Source organism: Spermophilus citellus (assembly GCF_964194105.1).
Source record: "Spermophilus citellus genome assembly, chromosome: 11".
Classification (NCBI taxonomy): Eukaryota; Metazoa; Chordata; class Mammalia; order Rodentia; family Sciuridae; genus Spermophilus; species Spermophilus citellus.
In genome coordinates, this window is record NC_138192.1 from 706048 (window position 1) to 727970 (window position 21923).

The following is a 21923-nucleotide window of genomic DNA, read 5'->3' on the forward strand; positions in this document are numbered from 1 at the left end:
CCACTCAGTCAATCCCAGACATGGGGCCTCTCTTCCCATTCAGAGAGCTCAGGTGATAGAATCCAGGAACATGGTAGAGTTGAATGCTTTTATGAGGTAAATTTTGACCCTTAAAGAACTAGAACAGTTGAATAAATGTGTATCAGCAAATAAAGTCAAGCTCCATGCCTCTCCCTGAGGTTTTCCTTTGGGTTGCACCCTCTTTGCTCCTGCTGTTCTTTGATCTCTGCTGTAAATGGTTGGTGTGCAGGCTGTTGCCAAGGCTGTGCTTTCCAGGTAAACTGGACTAACTTGTAGGGTATTGGAAGTGTAGACTTAAGAATGGAACCTGAGATGGATTGACAAATTTTAGTGAGTGACCATGAGAATAAGGGGCTGAGATAAGTATGGAGGAAAAGGTCAGTGTCAGTGGGAGGATTAAGGTACTGGGCAAGTGTTAGAGTGAGTTTGGTAATCAGTGGGAAGTGGAGATCAGGGGCTATAGGCAAATGGGGTGGGGTGGGGGAGCAGTTGGCACCTTGGAAGGAACAGCACTGAGTAGAAACACAAGAACGGCCTGATCTCCTGGGATTAAGGCAGCTGGGACTAGGGCAGAGACAGGGCAGATTGGTTGGCTTGAAAGGGTAAAGTTTCTAAGCTGCAAAGCCTGAGTTAAAATGTAAAGGACCAGGCATTGTAAAGCTGCTTCTAAACTGCAAAGCCTGGGTTAAAAAGTAAAGGACTAGGTATTGCAGAGTTTCTGAACTGCACACAGAACCTGAAATTCCTGAGGCAGTTAAGACAATGCCCTACTGGCCATTTAGTTGTTTAATAACTTAGCACCCTGTGTAGCCCAGCACGTAGGCATCCAGGGCCCAAAACCAATCAGTTTAAATGTGTACCCCACTTAGGAGTGACCAATCACCCCCGCCCAACCTGTTCCCGCCAATGAATGTACTAATCATGTCTAAGAGTTGCTGTTCAGTTTCCCCGCGCCTCATGCTGATTTGTTCTGATGTATGCAAAGCCCGCGCCCTCCCCAAAAAGTGTACTTAAGCACTGCTCAACCCTTGCCCGGGGCTCTGGGCTGCTCTCCTTTCTTGAGTGGGCACGGAGCCACAGCATGCTGGATCAATAAATCCCCTTCTGCCAATTGCATGAGTGGTCTCTTGGTGGTCTCTTTCTCTGATGCTTTGGCGGACACTTACAGGCTCATGCCCGCTCATGGCTTTGGTGAGAGCTTTATCTGGTAGACTACATGCTCTGAATGCCTCCTGGAACTGCCTCTGTGAGCATGTGATTCCATCCTCTGGCAGCTTGGAATGTCACCAAAAAGGTATTTGTCCAAGGGCACCCCAGGTTCATTTATGGAGCTGGGAGATTGATTGATTGATGGAGCTAGAGTAGTGAGAGTCAGCACTAGATGCCAAGCAAGAAAGTAATTTGCCCACATGTGTTCAAATTAGTGAAGACTGTGCTGTATGCTCCCCCCAAACAAACAAACAAACAGTCAAGCACAACTAATATCTGGGCATGTAGCCTTGAGGACGTTGTAGGTGGGTTTCTCTGCAGGGCTGTGCAGATGTGCTCTGTGACTCACAGCAGAGGGTGAGTAAAGGATATGCTTCAGCCCAGGCATAGCTCCTCTTCCCAGTGGCCTCAGCTCCTGTAAAATGCCGCTGGTGCTTTTACAAGTGCTGGTTTCCAAAGCCCAGAAAGTCCTTTTGGTTGCTTCTCTTCTGACCATATTCAGGAGGATAAGTCATATAATTCTTTTGTCTGAATTAATGTTATTCTGATGCAAAACAGTGTTCCTGAGAGTGGGTAAGTAAAAGATGGAAAGTGTTATGTTGGTTCAACCAATAGAATCCAGCCTGTTAACTCAATTGCCTGTCCTGTGACTTACCCAGAACCCCACTGTGCATAATGAAAGCCTCAGCAAACAAGATTATTATGAGAACTTCATATTTTCTTTCACATTGTCAGGAGGCATGAGAAGGGCTGCCTCACAGACAGTGTTGGAGCACATCATGAGCACTGGCTGGCAGTAGGTGGATGGTTATGTTCGAGGCCTGCATCACTGCTGAATGCAGCTGGAGTGATGGAGGTCTCTAGTATCTTCTCTTAGAGACTGCAGGTAGCTGAAGCCATGATGCTACTGGTGGTGTGTGGCAGGACAGGAACACTTTTTGTGCAAACTGAACAGCCCTAGAAGGGTGGGCCCTTGGAAAGACTTGGTTCCATTTGAGTTGGCAATGTGACTTTTAACTGTGATGACAAGAGTTTAATATTCTGGAAGCTGGGGTAGGAGACATGAATCCCATGTAAATGATGTGGAGGCAAATGCTTTATGTACCTGCCTGCAGGACTTCTCCATCTTCAATGCATACTTTGAATAAAAACAGCAGAAGTCTTATCACTCAGATTCTGTGGATAACTAGATGGGAAAAGAAAGTAACTAGGTTATTTAAGGCCAAAGAATATGTGAGAGGCGGAGCTCAGGATGAACCTCAGTGTTCAAATGGTACCTTTCTGATCATTTTTATGTATTCCTGTGATGGAGTTCATCTCCACTTGCCCATGAGGGTGAACATGTGGAAGAAGACACTTTACCCAGCCTCTGAAATTATGGTGCCATGTTCAGTCAGGTGTCATGGGAGACTGCTCGATTCTGGGAAGTTTCTTTTATACCTCTGTGAAATTCAGTGATTGTGAGCTGGACTTCCCACATTATAGGTCTTTTATGTGTGTGCATAATTATCAAATACTGGCATAGATGAGGGAGTCTTTTGTGGACTACTAAGTTTCATATCTGGTTAATGTGAAATTATATTTCATGAGGGCTCACTCTTTACTGAAATCAGAGCTGAACAAAGCTTAGCTAGATCTAATGGTTAGAGTATTCATTTCCAAATGACAGTCTCTAGTATCCAGTCATCATTCATGCAGTAAGTCCCAGCTGTATACTAGGCTCTGCAGATAAAATGAGGGCTTGCGGTTTTGTTAGTGTGATATAGCAGCTTCACAGCAGTTCATCTCATGTACCCCTTTTTTTTAAAAAAATAATATCTTGATTGAGATGTACTCTACCCACAATGAAATTGATTTGTGAAGTACCCAGTTCTGGTTCTAGGCATTAGCACAACTACACTGTTGTGCACCTATCACCACAGTCTATCAGAAACTTTTTTCTACCCCAAAAGACAATCTTTTACTCAATTGTAGCCATTCTCATTCTTACTTCTTCTGTAGCTCCAGGAACCATGAATCTTTCTGTGTCATTTTTTTTTTTTCACTCTGAACATTTAATACAGAAGAGTATACACTGTGTGGCATTTTAACACCATTTGTGGCCTTAACTCAGCTCTTTTTCTTTCCTCTTATCTTTTGCTGACCATCATCATAGACTTTACTGAGTCATTTTATTTGTACTTTTATGGCCTGTGTTCTGTGGAATAAAGAAAAGGCATACCTTCCTTCAACGAGTACTTATTAGAAGCCTCATTTGTGTCACATTCCAGTGGTCCCTGTTACTAACTTTACAATCTGATAAAGGTAAAATGACAAAAATGAGCAAAGCATAAACACATAAACATAATCAAATGATCAGAGAAAACTTGTCCAAAGATAAAACATTTAAACCGAAATTTGAAGAAAGACCCAGTCACACACACACACATAGACACACACAAAAAAAAAAACGGGGCTAGACACTGGGCAAAGCATTTGCAGAGGAGCTAAGGTGGGCAGGAGTCTGATGAGTTCCAAGGCCTGAAAGAAAACCACATTGGCTCAGTACTGTGAGGAGGGTGACTGTAGTTGAGAGAAGCAGGCCCAGGTCACCTGGGGCTTTGTCTTTAGACACAGGTTTGGATTTTTCCAGATGCAGTAGAAGGTTCTCAACCAGGAGAGTGTCATGATCTGATTTTGTTTAAGGAAAATTCGCTTCTCTGTGGGTAATGGATAGCAAGGGTCAAGGTGGAATCAATATTTAGGAAGCTTTTGCAGAAAGGGCTCTGGCAGCCTTGATTAAGACAGGGCAGAAGAAATGAAGCAGAGTAGACACATGGAAAAGCGATGTCAAGGACCATTTACCTACCTACTGCCTGCCCATCACCTGCCACTTGCCCCCATTGATGGATCACCACATGTTAGTCTGGAGACTGCGTGCAGACTGCAGGTGGATCATGGATCACTGCCCTCTGATGTCTGCAAGTCTATTGTCACAGTACTCATAGATCTGTTTACACATGACCACAGCAATCTTGGGATACCCACTGGAGAATGCAGGTTTGCTGCCAATACTGCCACCATCTTGAGGCATGGCACCTCAGTCTGGAGACACTGGCCAGGGCCTGGAGATAGATTGGCAGGGTACTTGTGGCTCTGGTTGCACCTGTGGTCTTTGTGCTGGGTGTGTTAGTGGCCACCATCTTGATACCTCTTTGCAGGATCACTCCTTAGAGTAAGTGCATGTCTTGTGGTCTTTATGCAAAATGAAATGGCATTGAAACCTTGGTACTGCAGTAAAGGCTGGGGAAGCTGAAACACAGTTTCATCAGATTGCAGCTAGGTTTGTGTGGGCCAGTCTGAGTCTGGAAAGCTGTGGAATGTCAGAGACTAGGGGAGCTTAGGTTGGAGAAACTGGAGAAACCCAGACTCTGTCCAGCTCACTGAGTCTTGAACTGCATGGGGAGAGATAGGACCAGCTACAATGGGTGGGAAGACTGGAAGAGGATGTGAGAGCATATTGCTATCAGCTCATGCACCCAACTGGTCTGGCACCCAACTGGTCTGGTGTAAGGCCAAGCCCCAGGTTCGTGATTCTCTAAAAGGAAGTTTGGCATGGATGGGGCAGGGGATCTATTTTTGACAGTGTTAACATTTAGGTTTTTTTTTTTTTCTTTTAAACATTTATTTTATTTTATTTTTATGTGGTGGTGAGGCTCAAACCCAGTGCCTCGTACATAATTGGTGAACACTCTACCTCTAGGCATAACCACAGCCCTTATTTAGTTTTATATATGGAAACATAACACCTTGAATGTTAAAATAAAACTATCAATGCCAGGCTTTGTTCTAGGCAAAGAGGACATAGACATGAACAAAACAGCAAGGAACCTGTACTCCTATGCTTGTGAGGGCTACTATTCCTGAAGTCTGACCCAAGAATTCAAGCACTAAAGAGACCTGGAGTACTGACCCTTTCTATGCATCTGATCTAAGGTTATCATCCATGAACGTTTTACCTTCTCAATTATTCTAAAACACCCTCGCCACGTCATTTACCTGCTCCAACCCTTTTCTACCTGTAAGATAAAGACCTCCTTAAGAAGCCCTCCCTTTCTTGCTTCTCCACTTGCATCTCCCCACCCCTTATTGAGGTTTCAAGAATTCTTGTCTCATCCCTGCTTGTACTTATGGGTACTTTCCATTGTTAGACGTGCTAACTCCTTATTAGACACTAGACGGCGCCAGAACTATACTTTTGACTTTTTTCTAGCGTCCTCCAGAGTATCCGCCTACTCATTGGTGACTTGGTTACTAATAATTTTAGAAAGCCCTTCAGTACTTGTTTTACAAGCAGCTTTTTAATTTTTTTTCATACAAATCTTCATTAATTGTATGTATGAAATTAATCATCCAGCTGTGAAAGGGAGTTACACTCACCATCCAGTGTGTGTGTGTGTGTGTGTGTGTGTGTGTGTGTGTGAACATACATATTTATATACATATATGTATATTTATTTTTCAAAATTTTATTCAGAAGTGGGGTAAGGGTTTCAATTCAGCCATGGCTTCTTCCTACTCCTGTTGTGCCTGGGATGTTTCAGGAGTCCTTACTAATATTGCAGGCATTTCTTTCTCTTTTCTATGCTGTGATTATTATAAGCAATAAATAGAATAAATATATCTCAGAGATGTCAAGTGTTATTTCACTTGTGGTTGTCCAGTGGGCATCTGTAGGCATCAGTGAATAATCAGTGCTTTTTGGCAAAAGCAGCTTTTAAGTCTCTTGGTATGATGAAGATTTGTGGCCATTTAGCAGAACTGTCCCCATGGATATGATTATCAATAGAATATGTATTATATAACATGATGGCATGACTTGGTAACAGGAATAAAAGTGGTTTAACCTGATTTATGTATTTAAAATTATATATTTTATAGGTATTTAATATACATATAATTGTAAACTTATATATTTTGAATATATGTATCTCTCTGTCTCTCTCTCACACACATATATGTTCATAATATTGTCTTTAGGATAAGCTGGTTTTGGGGATGGATTGAGGTGAGTGTAATGGTGAAAACACCAAGGACAATTGCTGAATTTTTGACGTGAGCACTCTAGGCTACTTGCTGATACCCAATCCTGTATGGGGCAGAAAGACCACATGAGGCTAGTCTTGAGGAAGGCTTTTGCGTTGATGCTTGTGATTTCTCTTAGATATCCACATGAACATGTCTGAAGGTGAGAGGAGAGGACTGGGAAGAAAATGGATATTTGCGAGGCAGGGGAATGTGGAAAATACTGCCATGAGACTTAGCATAATCCTGGGTGTGGGTGAAGATACAGAAATACAAGGAGCATTTCTCTGAGCTGGGGACACACCTATATTTAGCAATGGAAAAGAAGTCTATGAAGGAGACAGAGAGTGAGGGCATCCAGGTAAGGAGATAGAAAACCAGGAAAATGGGCTGGGGATGTGGCTCAAGCGGCAGCGTGCTCGCCTGGCATGCATGCCGCCCAGGTTCGATCCTCAGCACCACATACAAACAAAGATGTTGTGTCTGCCGAAAATTAAAAAATAAATATTAAAAAATTCACTCTCTCTCTCTCACTCTCTCTTTAAAAAAAAGCCAGGGAAATATAATGACTTGGATTTCTGGAAGAGATGATTTTAAAAATAAAGGTAGAACATCTTGTTCTGAAAACCACTAAAATGTGAACTATAGGGTGACAAAGGAGCGACCTTGAGATTTGGTGCCCTAGTGGTTTCTGATGATCTCAGTGGAACCCCTGTTCTCATGTGGTGAGAACTGAAGCCAATTGGATGATTTATGGAAAAATTAGGGTCAGCATAGTGAAAGCAGTAGCTGGAGATTGTTTTTCTGACTGTGTACAATGAGATAAAGGGGACTCAGCCAGGTGTTAACATTTATGGTCTCTGAGATGTGGGGAGAAGTTCATTCCAGCAAGTGCTTGTTTGTAGCTGCAGAAATCTTTTTTCTATTACTGTGTTTGCCACCTACACCCTAGAATTGATTTTTTAAAAGTAATATGGAAGCCCAATAGTAATTTCTTGAGAATAGAAAGGGTGCTGGGGCCAGACAAAGGATGAAAGCTGAAGATAGATAATTAGATATGATTACTGTGTACCACGCATGTGGAAGTATTATGCTTGATTCCATTAACATGTGCAATAAATATTTGTTAATTAAAAACAAATTAAAATAATTATTCTATTTGATTACTAAAAGGTAGGCACTCAAGATCGAGGGAGAGAATATCCTATAGTTTGTTTCCTGCTTTCGAAAATGGTCATTGCCAGTTACCTGTAAAAATAATTGATTAAATAATTTTGGAAGGAATAGTATGGATTTGAAATGCCTTGTTGTCACAGCATGATGAGGTTATCTGATAGTCACTGAAATATTTTAAGCGCTACAGTCCATCCATTGTCAAGGTAGTTTGTGCCAGGTTCATCGCTTGAGAATGTAATACTTTCCCCTTATTCCTTCACTATTTATTGCATTTAAGTCACTGAATCTGCCCACACCCAAAAAGACAAGAATACTAAGCTCCACATGAAGGAGGGGATGCTATAATCCTGTATTGTTTTGAACTCTTCTATATGAAAGATTTGTCTGTTCTCATCACTTTTTATCAATGAAGTCAATTATTTTTTATCACTAAATACATATGAGTTTGTTGCTTTCACTTATATCTTACTGATAAAGGTTTTTATTTTTTTGCTCATATTTTTTCAGCTTTCACTCTTTCAGGATCTTTTACTTTAGTTCTTATGTCATTTGTCAGGCATCCACATGTGGGACACCTTGGGAGACTCTCCTCCTACTCTTTCTTCTCTTCCTCCTTCTATGTTCAGGCTCATTTTTTAGTTTATCTTACCATATCATAGAATCAGCACCTTCTCCAGTGAAATATGCACCTTTTTGCTGGTATTTTTAGGGCAACTTGTGTAATTTGTCAGGCCCAATGCAAAATGAAAACTTAGATTCCCCGTCTAAAAGCAGGTGACCTGTACCATTGACATCATGCCACAGAAACCTATTTCTTTCTTCTGTGATCTCTTCACATGTCATAGTACACTTTGTCTGTCTTTTAATTGTCCTTCTTATTACAACATTTTAAATTATTCCTAACATTTATCGTTAAGTATGCCATATCAATTCTAAATGCAAACTTACAAGTAAGTCATATTGTACAGCTTGCACATCCATGTTGTGTTCATTAATGCCAAAGCAGTGAATGTGTTACACAGAACCAGTGCAATAGTTTTTACTACACTTTGATAACTTGTGGACAGTTTCTCCAACTGATTTGTAAATGTGTTTGAAAGAACTAGAAGAAAAGTGACTGTGGATCACCCTGCTTTCCCTTTCCCTTCACATCCTCAGCTGGAGAGGTGGGCTAACACAGAGAAGTATGTTGAGTGACAAAGCTGTCTTCTTTCTGTATTTTAATCTAATTCTGGTTGGACATTAATGTGTGGCCTCCCTGGGTTTCATCACCCTCCCTTTTTTTTTAACTTATTTCTGGTTAGAACATGGTCATGTTTTACCGAACTCTCTCATAGCTCCCATATTTCCTTGGCCCACTGGACTTCTGTGATTATGGGAATGAAAACTCAATGTGCATGAGGTGGTCAAATGCAGTACACCTGCAGGTTACATTTATGTGCTGTGTTCATACCAGTAGTCCTTTGCCTTCTTGAAATTTACTTATGAAAAATAAGTAGTAAGATAAAATCAATAAAAATTATGATAGCAACAGCAGAATATTTATTCAAGGACAGGTCCACTTTGAGCAGGAATCCTGATTGTGTAGGAAGAGCATCATGGGGCTAGTCCACCTTGCCCTGCCTTCTGCCTCCTCCTCTCTTAATCATCCTTCTCTCCCTTCATCCCTTCCTTCCTTCCTTCCTCCCTTGCACAATAGTAAGAATACTAAGTAGGATATATGTACTCTGAAAACATAAGTGAACATTATACTATTGTAAAGTGTAAGTACAGAATTATTCTGCAAATATCTAGAAGTTGTTTATCTTTTTTTTTTTTTTTAAAAAAAGAGCATCTTTGTTTGTATGTGGTGCTGAGGATCGAACCTGGGCCACACGCATGCCAGGCGAGCGCGCTACCACTTGAGCCACATCCCCAGCCCTAGAAGTTGTTTATCTTATACAATTGAAATTTTATATCCATTGAAGATTCAGCACCCCATTTTACCCTAGCCACATTTCTTTGCAAACAACATTCTATTCTCTGCTTACATTTTTTTGACACTAGGATTGAACCCACAGCATTTAATCACTGAGCCACATCCCCAGATTAATTTTTTTTTTAAATTTAGAGACAGGGTCTCACTCAGTTGCTTAGGGCCTGGTTAATTTGGTGAGGCTGGTTTTTAACTTCTGATCCTCCCACTTGAGCTTCTCAAACCACTGGTATTCAAGATATGTCCCACTGTGCCCAGCTTGTTCATTGTTTTTTCCTCAAGTTTTTTATTGTAATAGAGACCTAGGGATTTTTTTGTGTGTATTTTACACTTCATACTATTCTCAGGTGATGTGTAAGTAATTTCTCTCATTCCAACAGGTAAATCTTTTCCCTGTTCATGCTTTACTGTGCTGTGCAGAAGCTTTTGGTTTAATGAAATTATACCTGTCTGTTTATGGATCTGTCCCCTGTCCTTTTACTGTCATAGCCAAAGGACCATTTCCTAAAACAATGTTGTAAAGTGTTTCTTCTGTGTTTTCTTTTTATATTTTGCTCACAAACTTATGCTCTTCTTTCTCTTTTTTCTATTTCAGATTGAAAAATAGCAACTTCAACTGCTTGTGTGGTATAGCATGATACTTTAATACATATAACACTGTGTAGTGATCAGATCAGAGTAAAAATCATATTTGTCACCTTAGTAGGATGGGAAGAGATTGGTAAATGGGACCCCAGTTTTCATTCCAAGAATTTTACAGATTCATATCTCACTGTTACATTTTTTCCTCTTTGAGTTGATGTTTTGATATGGTGTAAGATAGGTTTTGGTTTTCTTTCTTCCACATGTTGATAGTGAGTGTCCTCAGTACCATCTGTTAAAGAGACTATCCTTATCCATTCTGTATAATTGGCCCTCTTCTCAAAGATGAGTGTGAAGTGAATGTGTGGGCTTATCCTCCTTCTCTTTTCTGTGCATTGGTCTGTATGTTGCCTTCTATTTAAGTACAACAGTGTTTTAGTTCTTATAGTTTGTAATTTGTTTGATTCTATCTTTTTTGCATTTGTTACAATTAGCTATACATAACAGTATAATTGACACAGCATATATAAATGAAGTATAACTTCACATTTTTCTTGTTGTACATGATATAGAATTGCACCAGTCATGTAATTGTATAAGCATGCAGGGTAATAATATCTGATTCATTTCATTATCCTTCAAAACCTCATACCTCTTTCCCTCCCTTCACTTCCCTCTCTCTAATCCAAAGTGCATTTATTCTTCCCTAGTGCCTTCCATTGTGAATTAGCATCTGCACATGAGATAAAATATTCAGCCTTTGGAAGTTTGCTATTGGTTTACGTAGCTTAGCATGGTATTCTCAAGTTCCATCCATTTGCCGGTAAGTGGCATAACTTTATTCTTTCTTAGGGTTGAGTAATATTACACACACACACACACACACACACACACACACACACACACACATATATATATATATATATATATATATATATATATATATAACATTTTATTTATCCATTCATCTGTTGTAGGGTACCTAGGTTGTTTCCATACTTTAGCTATTGTGAATTGACCTACTCTACATTGACGTGGCCGCCAGAAATGCATGAGTGTACCTTTTCTCCCACATCCTCATGAACACTATTATTGCTTGTATTCTTGATAGTTGCCACTATGGCTGTAGTGAAATTAAATATGGAAATAGCTTTGATTTGTATTTCTCTAATTGCTAAAGATGATGGTCTTTTTTTAATATGTTTGTTGATCGATTGTATTTCTTCGTCTGTGAAGTGTCTGTTCAGTTCCTTAGTCCATTTATTGATGGGTTATGTCCCTCTCTCTCTCTCTCTCTCTCTCTTTTTTTGGCATTAAGTTTGTTGAGTTCTTTACATATCTTGGAGATTACTGCTCTATTCGATGTGTGTGTTGTAAAGATTTATTTTCCCATTCTGTAGTCTCTCTTTTCATGTTATAGATTATTTCCTTTGTGGAGAATAAGCTTCTTAGTTTGAATCCATCCCAATAATTGATTCCTAATTTTACTGTTTGTGTTTAGGAGTCTTGTTCAAGAAGTCAAGTCCTAATGATGAGGATGTGGACCTTCTTTTTTTTCTGTTAGGCACAGGGTCTCCATTCTCATGCCTAGGTCTTTGATATACTTTGAATTGATTTTTGAGCACAGTGAGAGATAGAGGTTTAATTTTATCTTTCTACACATGGATTTTCAGTTTTCCCAGCACCAATTATGCAAGAGGCTATCTTTTCTTTTCTTCAATTTATGTTTTGGGCACCTTTTTCTAGTAGGAGATTGGTCTACATGTCTTTTGGTACCTTGTTTTTAAACTATTTCTCTGTAGTATAGTTTAAGGTCTAGTATTATGATGCCTACTGATTCATTCATCTCAAAAGAAAAATAGATACAACTTTTTTTTTGTTTTAACATCTCTTTACTTTTATTTTTTGGCACGTTTCTATGGTATGTTAATTACTATAACTTTAACATAAATTTAATATACTCCTTGTTTCTCAGAGAAAATGAAAATAGATCAATGTGAAATACTTTTGAGTATGAATAATTCTGTCATTTTTATATGTCCAAATCTGAGAAACCAGAGAAATTACCAGTTATTACAGTATGGGATACCTGTGGGCTCTGGAAGTCGGGAGCTTGGACTTTTCTTCACCGTTGACCATGATATTTTTTTCATCATGACCATGTAATGTGTACTACCTATTTTCACATTTTTTTCTATGATGAAAAATTTAAACATATATTGTTGATCCTTGATTTTCTAGGTTCAACTCCAAGCCCTTGTAAGTGATGTTCTTCTCTTGTACGCGCCTTCATGTCCCCTATACTCAAATTCTCCAGCCTGTGAGTTGGGTTTCTCTCAGCTACCCATTCAATGGGACATCTAATACCAAAGAAATGAGGAAATTCATCTTTCTTAATGTGGCCAGATACCAAATATCAGTTTTTATTTCCAGGAAGGCAATAAAAATGAGGACTCTCAAACCCTGAGGTACTGGCAAAATGTATCATCCTAAGATCGGAGCAGCCAATTCTAAAACTAGTTTGTGCCAGTGTTTGTAACAAAGAAGAAAGTGAAAATGTAAAAGACCTTCACTGTTGCAGCCCCTCTGGATGTGCCTGAAGCCCCATAAGGCCTGTTACCAATGACACCACATCTCATGACCCCAGTAAAGGCCATGGCTGCTAAGTTAAAAACTATGTCTCTTGTCTCATTCCAAAGTAAATTAGTCAATTAAAATTTAACTAAAGCTAATTTCAAAATACAAATATATTTTTATTTTTAATATTTATATTAGAGTAAAAAATTAAATCATAGTTTAGTAAAAATTAAATTTCTATTCACTATAATCCCTCTCCAACTTATTAATGTTAGACTTAATGTAGCCAATAGATGACTTTTGTCAAAACTCAGGAATAAAGATGTTAAATTATTATTATTATTATTATTATTATTATTATTATTATTTAAATACTTGTACTATTGTCTATAAATTAAGCTAAATACTATTGCTCTTTTCAATTTATTAAATAAAAAAGGGGGAAAACAAGACCCCATAGGCACACATTAGATATTAGAAATTTTTTTCTTAATTGTGATACTGAGAGTCTTACTGCTACTAAACATGACTCAGTAAATTAAATCAGATTTCAAAGGAGACTTTAAATTTGTCGTAATAATTACTGAAAAACTTGGCACAGGAAGGTAAATTTCCAGCTGCAAAATTTATAGCACTGCAGCTTCATGAGTTTGTAAACTAAGTAAAAATTATGGGGGGAAAAACTTCTCTGAAACATTTTCTCAGGACCATTTTTAATGTACACTGCAGTGTGTACTGGAAAGTCCACCCATAAATAATCTGACTTAAACTATACTTCTAAGATCCTTCATAGTAAGATAAATGCTGATGGAAGGGTTGAAACTAAGTTAAATCCTAGATTAATTGTATTGACTATAATGGTCAATTTTACCTATGTTTATCATATGGTAAAATGGCTGTCTGGAAGTACCTTTTGAGGAAAAGAAAGCATATAAGAAACCTAAACCAGCCAATCATGCTAGTTCTTAGAGATTAATACTATATTTGATTATTTGGACAATAGTCAGAAAGATTATTAAAATAAATTTTGTTCCTATACAGGCCAGTTATTTACATAAAATATCCACCAATGTAATACTGCTCAAAACATTCTACAATAAAAAATTGACACTTTTCATAAATGGATGGTGAAAATGCCTTGCCAGTATAACAAAAGCTGCCTAGAAATAGTGTGTATGTTTTAGACTGGTCTCCCAGAATAGACAATAGTAATTATTTAAAGATGCCATTACACTTAGAGGTTTATTGGTATTACCCTAACTTTCAGTGAGATGGCACTCAGAAGGATGTTTAGGTTCTTGACTTCTGCCTTCAGATTTTTACATTTACTAAAAAACGTAAGAGACCCCTTAAACATGAGAAATAAAACTTTTCTCATTTTATTACTAGTTATTGCCAGTTAATATTTCAGAGCTTCAATGTGCTGAAGTTACTGTTGAGGCTTAAAAACAGGTGCATGCCAATTAACCAGACCTAAACAAGGTCTTGATCTCATGATCCTGGAAGTTACTACATTAAATATCACTCTTTGCTCTTACAATCACAGCCTTTGTGGCTACGTGTCAAACTTACAGCATATGAATCGTCTTCATAATTTGACTTAAACTGTACTTCCAAGATCCTTCATAGTAAGACAAGTGCCGGCTCTGGTGCGGGGAGTGGGCTTCCCTTTGGGGTCGCAAGGCCTCATCTCTCCGCTGAGGCCACAGCCGAGCGGGCAGTGCCCCAGCGAGTAATCCGACCGGCCCCCGGAGCCGCCCACGGCGCGCCCACCCCGCGCTCACCCTTGCGGCGGGGCAGGGGCAGGAAGACGCTAGGGTGGAGGGGAAAGGGAAAGGGGGTGGGGCAGGGGACGTGGAGACCACGGGGCTGAGTGCGCGGCCGTCTGCACTGCTCTAGGGCTGCTGTCCGCGCGGCGCCTCTGAAGACACAGCCCTGTGCCTCGCGGCGTGGAGCCTGCACAGGAGTGAGCCCTGGGGCTGCAGAGGCTTGGCGGAGGGAGGCGACCCGAGCTGCTGGCTCCACTTGGTTTCCTGCTCAGCTTGGTCCGTGGTGGTGGTGTGGGTTTGGGGTGCGGCCGCGCCTGCTCGAGGCCTGAGGCCTCCGAAGACCCCAGCCCCAACCCCCTAGTGAGCCCTGCGTCAGGAGGGGGGGTTGCCTTGGCCGAAAGGAGCCGGCAGAGGGCAGGTGCCCAGGGGACGGGGAGCCCTGGCTGTGACCTAAGGCGGAGGCCGAGACTGACGCGGGCCGGGCTGTTGGACAGGCCTTGGGCGGCGGGCGGGCGCGAGGAGGAAGGAGAGGACCGGGCGGGGAAGGGGGTGGTGGCCGTGAGGTGAGGGGCTCTGCGGAGGGCCGGTGGCCGCGCGGGGTTGGTGGCCAATGGCGCTGCAGCTGCGGGCCCCCTCCTCCGCCCCCATCACTGCCTGCGGGGCTCAGGCCTGGCCGGTCCGGCCACCGCCAATTGCCTCCCAGCGGCCCCTGTCCTGCCGCCCGCCCGCCCGTGCGCACCTCGGCCTACCCTCCCACGGGGAGCCGCCTCGGGAGGGGGGGCTGCCCTCCAGCAGCGAACTTTGCTGCTGAATATCGCTGAGTGTGATCGGCGCTTTGGGGAGGTGCTGCCGCAGCTGCGGGAAGGAGCGCCCCCGGGCAGGCGGTGTGGGCAACAGCCGTGTTTGTCAAGCTGTAGCAGCTGCTGCTACCCTGACTGGGCTTCACCTGCCGCCTCGCTTTCTCTTTTTGCCGCGTCCTGGCCTATGGGCCTGCAGCTGTGGACCGGGCAGGCCTGCAGTCGGGAAGGCGAACTCGTGGTGCATCCGCCGCGGCCGACTTGCCCGCGGCCTGTGCACTGCCGCTGCAAAGGCTTAGGCGCAGGGTGCAGCGCTATTGTGACCGCTGCGTCCCAGCGAGCCAGGAAGGAGGGGGGGTACCTTTAAGAAACAGATTTTTAGGAATTTTGATAGCCAACGGGATTTTAATTTTAGTTTAACCCAAGTGTCCACCAGTCTGCAGTGCAGGAAACAGGGACGGGCTGTTTCTATGTGGCAGGATTTGCCAGCTTCTAAAAGATGGAGTTTGCTGAGGTTCCCTGAGCCCATTCTTCTACCTTCAGCCAGGAGAACTTTTTACACCCTTGAGAGTACAGCAGAAAAGCATAGAGGCCAGTAGGCCTTGGGAAATGACTGCCATTTTGAAGTGAAGATGCAGATAGCCTTATTAACTCAGATTAATTACCGTGTTTTTGGATTCCAGGTTGATGCTGGCCCAGGATGGATTAGACCTGTGAACTATCTGGAAGAAATTGTCTGCTGCCCTCTTCCAATCCAGTGAATTTACATGCCCCAGCAGACAAGGACAGCCCTTTTGGTAATGGTCAATCCAATTTTTCTGAGCCACTTAATGGGTGTACTATGCGCTTGTAGGCTGCCAGAGGAACATCCCAAAATGCTTATGGACAAGATTCTCCATCTTGTTACATTCCACTGCGGAGACTACAGGATTTGGCCTCCATGATCATTGTAGAATATTTAAATGGGTCTGCTGATGGATCAGAATCCTTTCAAGACCCTGAGAAAAGTGATTCAATAGCTCAGTCGCCAATTGTTTGCACTTCCTTGAGTCCTGGTGGCCCAACAGCACTTGCTATGAAACAGGAACCCTCTTGTAATAACTCCCCTGAACTCCAGTTAAAAGTAACAAAGATGATCAAGAATGGCTTTCTGCACTTTGAGAATTTTACTTGTGTGGACGATGTAGATTCTGAAATGGACCCAGAACAGCCAGTCACAGAGGATGAGACTATAGAAGAGATCTTTGAGGAAACTCAGACAAATGCCACCTGCAATTATGAGCCTAAATCAGAGAATGGTGTAGAAATGGCCACGGGAAGTGAACAAGACAGCAGGACAGAGAGTAGACACAGTGCAGTCAAATCGCCATTCTTGCCATTAGCTCCTCAAACTGAAACACAGAAAAATAAAGAAGTGAAGTGGACGGCAGCAATGAAAAAACAGCCCTTCTCCCAGCCCCCTTTTCACTAGGAGATATAAAAGTTACCATAGAAGAGCCATTAAACTCAATAAATTTATCTTTTCAGGATGATCCAGACTCCAGTACCAGTACATTAGGAAACATGCTAGAATTACCTGCAACATCATCATCATCTACTTCACAGGAATTGCCATTTGTAGGCAGTTTTTGGTACAAATTAAATATATACATGAATGTGTATACACAGGCCACTTAAAGAGGAGCTTAAAACTAATTTGTTTTTGGTTATCAGTTCACAGTTGAAAGCTAATGATAAGCTTTAATGGGGGAAATTTTACTTTGATTTTAAAATTTGTGTCTTATGAGTGGTTCCTTTTGGCTTTTCCCAATAAATCTCCATTGAGGATTGACTAAATGTTAAATTTATAAAGGCATTTGATTGAGTTCAAATTTAAGTTTTCAAGATGTAGGAATACATTTTATTATCTCTTATAAAAAACAAAACCTTGGTATTGCTAGTATCATGAATATAGGTGACCAGTCGTTACTTCAGAGTCCTGTTTCCACATGGCTTGTTTTTTTTTTTTTTGGTCAGTGGGTGACTTGCTGTAGGTTGAAGTACATTTTGAGTACAGATTGAAAATGGCTAAGAAGAAAAAGGTTTCCTGGATATCAATTTAAATGAGGTTAATTTTTCTGAACAACTTGTGAAGGTCCAGAACATCCTAGGCTTTTGATGGTTGCCACCATCAGGGTAGGCTCTTTAGTCTTTCCTGATTTTAAAATTTGAAGCATATTTATATGTGTGTGTATGTGTATGGAAATGGAGAAGAACTCACTTGAGTTTTTCAGTATTGTAATACTGTTAAAGGGTGGTAAATGATAAAGTTATTGTTTATTAGAACTTAATGTAAAATTTCTTGACCTCTTTATTTAACTAAATGATCAATTGACTTCTCTTAGCCTTGGTTTCATCACTTCTAAAATCCAAAAGTACTTTGATTTCTAAGATTCCTGCTCCTTTCAGCTTTAAATATGATTTTGTTTCTCTCTCAATATCACATTGTCGTGGTCAGAGGTAGTGTCACCAAAAAGATATTTTTTCTTAATTTTTTTTTTTTGCCAACAAATCCCTCATACTATGAAGATTTTATAAAAAGGATTTTGATAATATGTAATGATTGTTTTGAGTGCCTTAAACATTCACTGTAGCACACATCCCTGCTGTTCTTTATAGTTACAGAGGGAGAATGTGGGTATGTTGAGTTTGTTTCTGTTGATTCATATCTTAAACTTATTTAAATATACTTTAATAATCTGTTTTTTTAGTTTGGCAGTTACAGATTTAAAAAAATATTGCTGTGGTGGTTATCATGAGTTTGTATTGTCCCAGACACATTGAGGTGGATAGGGTGTTTTGAAAACCTTCCAGTGGGGGTTGACGGTGGTGGCAGCACAGGCCTATAATCCCAGCAGCCCAGGAGGCTGAAGCAGGAGAATCTCAAGTTTGAGAACAGTCTCAGCAACTCAGCAAGGCCCTGTCTCAATGATAGAAAAAGTTGGGGAAAAAAGTTCAGTGGAAAAATACACCTGGGTTCAATCTCCGGTACAACAAAACAAAACAAAACAAAACAAAACAAAACTCCGACAGCTGATGAGACAGATCTTTTTCTTTTTTTTTTTTTTTTTTTGCTATCAAGGATTGAATGCAGAGATGCTTAACCACTGAGCCATATCCCCAGCTTGTTTTATTTTTTATTTTGAGACAGGGTCTTGCTAAATTGCTGAGGCTGGTTTTGAACTTGTGATCCTCCTGCCTCAGCCTCTAGAGTGGCTGGGATTACAGGCCTGTGCCACTATTCCTGGAGAGACAAATCTTTTGCTTGGGTTCATGTTGGAATTTATTGTAGGCTGGGCACAGTGGCACATGCCGGTAATCCCAATTATTTGGTAGGCTGAGGCAGGAGGATTGAAATTTGAAGATCAGCCTGGACAATTTAGTGACACTCTGTCTCAGAATTAAAAAAAAAGGGGCTAGGGCTAGGCTGGGCTCAATGCTCCTGTAATTGTATCAGCCAGCCGGGAAGCTGAGACTGGAGGAATGGGAATTCAAAGCCTCAGCAAAAGCAACTCAGTGAGACCTTATTTCTAAATAAAATACAGAATAGGGCTGAAGATGCTGCTCAGTGGGCAAGTGCCCCTCAATTGTTCCATCCCCATACCAAAAAAGGGGGGGGGCTAGGAATGTAGCTGAACACCCCTGGGTTCAATCTGTACTGCCACAATGGGAAAAAAAGAGAGAGAGAGAAAAAAAACTTTATTGTACATGTATGTAGTTTTGTCTTTGTTTTCACATAAATTTTAGATTGAGGATGGACATACAGGTATTATTGAAAGCATACAAGTATAAATGTAAACCTGTCTGATTCTCATTAAACAGAAGTTAATTGAGTACTGGTCCTTTTTTTAAATATTTATTTTTTATTTTTATTTTTTTTAAATACAAAGCTTTTTTTTTAATTTATTTTTTAGGTGTAGATGGGCACAACATAATGCCTTTATTTTTATGTGGTGCTGAGGATCGAACCCAGGTCCTGCCCGTGCTAGGCAAGTGCTCTACCGCTGAACCACAATCCCAGCCCAAATATTTATTTTTTAGTTGTAGCTGGACACAATACCTTTATTTATTTTTATGTGGTGCTGAGGATTGAACCCAGGGCCTTGCAGGTGCTAGGCAAGCGCACTAACACTGAGCCATAATCTCAGCCCCTGAGTATTGGTTCCATTTGAGAAAACTGAGAATCATGGAGCCTATAGATAGTATGCTATGGTCTATAACATGGTAGTTGACAAATTTGTTTAAATGTAGAATTTTTTTTCAGGAAGAAAATCAAGAGACTACAAGTTCCTGATTTATTCATTTAGGTCTTTGGTTCAAGGTTCTGGTTGAAATTTGTTGCTTTATTTTCGCCATTTATTTATTTATGGTACTGGGGATTTTTTTTTTAATATTTATTTTTCGGCGGACACAACATCTTTGTATGTGGTGCTGAGGCTCGAACCCGGGCCGCACGAATGCCAGGTGAGCACGCTACCGCTTGAGCCACATCCCCAGCCCGGTACTGGGGATTTAACCTAAGGTCAATTTACCACTAGGCCACGTCCCTGGCCCTTTTTTCAGATTTTTTTTTTTTTTTTTTGGTCCTGAGGATTGAACCCAGGGGTGCTTAACCACTTACTCACATCCCTAGCTCTTTTTTTATATTTTATTTAGAGACAGGGCCTCACTGAGTTGCTGATGGTGACTCTGAACTTTTGCTCCTCCTGCTTCAGCCTCTTGAGCTGCTGGGATTACGGGTGTGCACCACTGTGCCTGGCTCATTCCTAGCCCTACTTTTTTTTTTTTTTTTTTGGTGGTGCTGGAGATTTAACCAAGGGCCTTGTGCATGCAAGGCAGGCACTTAATTAACTGAGCTATATCCCCAGCCCAGCTCTAACCCTTTTTATGTTTTATGTATTTGTTTTTTAAACAATATTTTTCTCAGGCATCTGAGGAATTTTCCCTGGGATTCTAGTCTTCTCCCCCAAACCTGTCAGTAACCAGTTCATCTTCAGCTGTCATTCCCTTTTAGCTGGGGAGGCTAGGAAAGGGTTTCTGCAGGGCAATGATGTGCAAAGTTTAGCCAACCTGTAAAGTTAGCTCAAATGAAGAGGATCGGGAGGCATAGAGTACAGTGGTGGAGAGTCTGCCATGGACATAACACCTTTGTTTAATTCATTTATATGTGGCACTGAGGATCAAATAGTGCTAAGCAAGCACTCCACCACTGAGCTACAATCCCAGCCCTATGTTTATTTTGAGACAGGGTCTTACTAAATTGCTTAGGGCCCTGCTAAGTTGCTGAGGCTGGTCTTGAACCTTATGATCCTCCTGTCTCAGCCTCTAGAGCTGCTGGGATTATTGGCATGTGCCACTGTGCTCGTTGACATGGATTTTAAACTGAGGACTTAAAAGTGAAGTCAACCTCAGAATGCAAATTTGGCTAAACAATATAATTTGGGAAAGATGTAATTAAAAATAGTTCTTCTGTGTAGCCTTAGTTTTTTTTTTTTTTTTTTTTTTTTTTTTTTTATACTAGGGATTGAACCCAGGGACAGTTAACCACTGAGCCATATCCCCAGCCCTTTTATTTATTTATTTTTAAAATCTTATTTATTTATTTTCTATCTTTATTTCACTTATTTATTTTTTTGTCATGCTGAGGATCGACCCAGGGTCCCGCACATGCGAGGCGAGTGCTCTACCGCTGAGCCACAACCCCAGCCCTTTATTTTTGTTTTGAGACAGAGTCTCACTAAGTTTCTTATGTCCTCGCTAAGTTACTGAAGCTGGCTTTGTTGTGATCCTCCTGCCTCAGTCTCCCAAGTTACTGGGATTATGCCCAGCTGTCACCATATGCTGCTGACATTTGAATTCACTTTTTTTTCTGTGGTGCTGGGGATTGAACCCATGGCTTAGTACATTCAAGTTAAGTACTCTACCACCTAGGCTATATTCCCAGCACCCTGTACTGTTCACATTTTAAGTTCATTGATACCACAGGTATGGAGCCTATGCTCAGGGATAGGAATTTTGAAAATCCTTAGCAATACTGTCTTTTATTCTGTTTGTAATATTATAAAATTCTTTCTCTAGACAGTGGGAAGGAGTAGTTATTATGGTTGTAAACCCAGTCTAGAATTAGAAAGATACATCAATTAAGAAAATCTGTAAGCATACCGTTTGCATCCTGTCACAAAGGAGCATCCTCTTCACTTTACTCTCTGGTGTTCTTCAAGTTTTGTTTAGTGATGCTAGGATTAGACCCAAGGTCTTTTGCATGCCAGGCAGACTCTTTATCACTGCACTATATGCCTCCTGATCCTCTTCATTTACTTTCTGGGTACAGTGATATAAAATGATTGTCATTATGATTTATTTTTTGGGTACCAGGGATTGAATTCAGGGGTATTCGACCACTGAGCCACATCCCCATCCTCATTTTGTACTTTATTTAGAGACAGGTTCCTATTGAGTTGCTTAGCACCTCGCTTTTGCTGAGGCTAGCTTTGAATTCGTGATTCTTCTGCCTCAGCCTCCTGAGCTGCTGGGATTATAGGCGCGTGCTACCTTATCCGACCCTCATTATAGTTTATAATCCTGACCTTGTTCTTATTTAATCTTCTAATTCCTCCCAGTATACTAAGGCTTTGTGCACAGTATGTGTAGATAATATCTTGAAGAAGAATTGACCCCAGAGCTACAGCTTCTTGTTTATTAACTACTTTGGTC

The 21923-nt window shown here is 40.9% G+C and overlaps 1 long non-coding RNA gene across 1 annotated transcript; it reads left to right on the forward strand.

Annotated features, from left to right (window-relative positions):
* Window positions 1–14411: 14411 nt before the first annotated feature.
* Window positions 14412–16702, forward strand: LOC308631154. The gene is made up of 2 exons (XR_014018120.1): window positions 14412–14649; window positions 15854–16702. It is a non-coding gene; the product is annotated as an uncharacterized lncRNA (long non-coding RNA).
* The last annotated feature ends 5221 nt before the right edge of the window (window positions 16703–21923 follow it).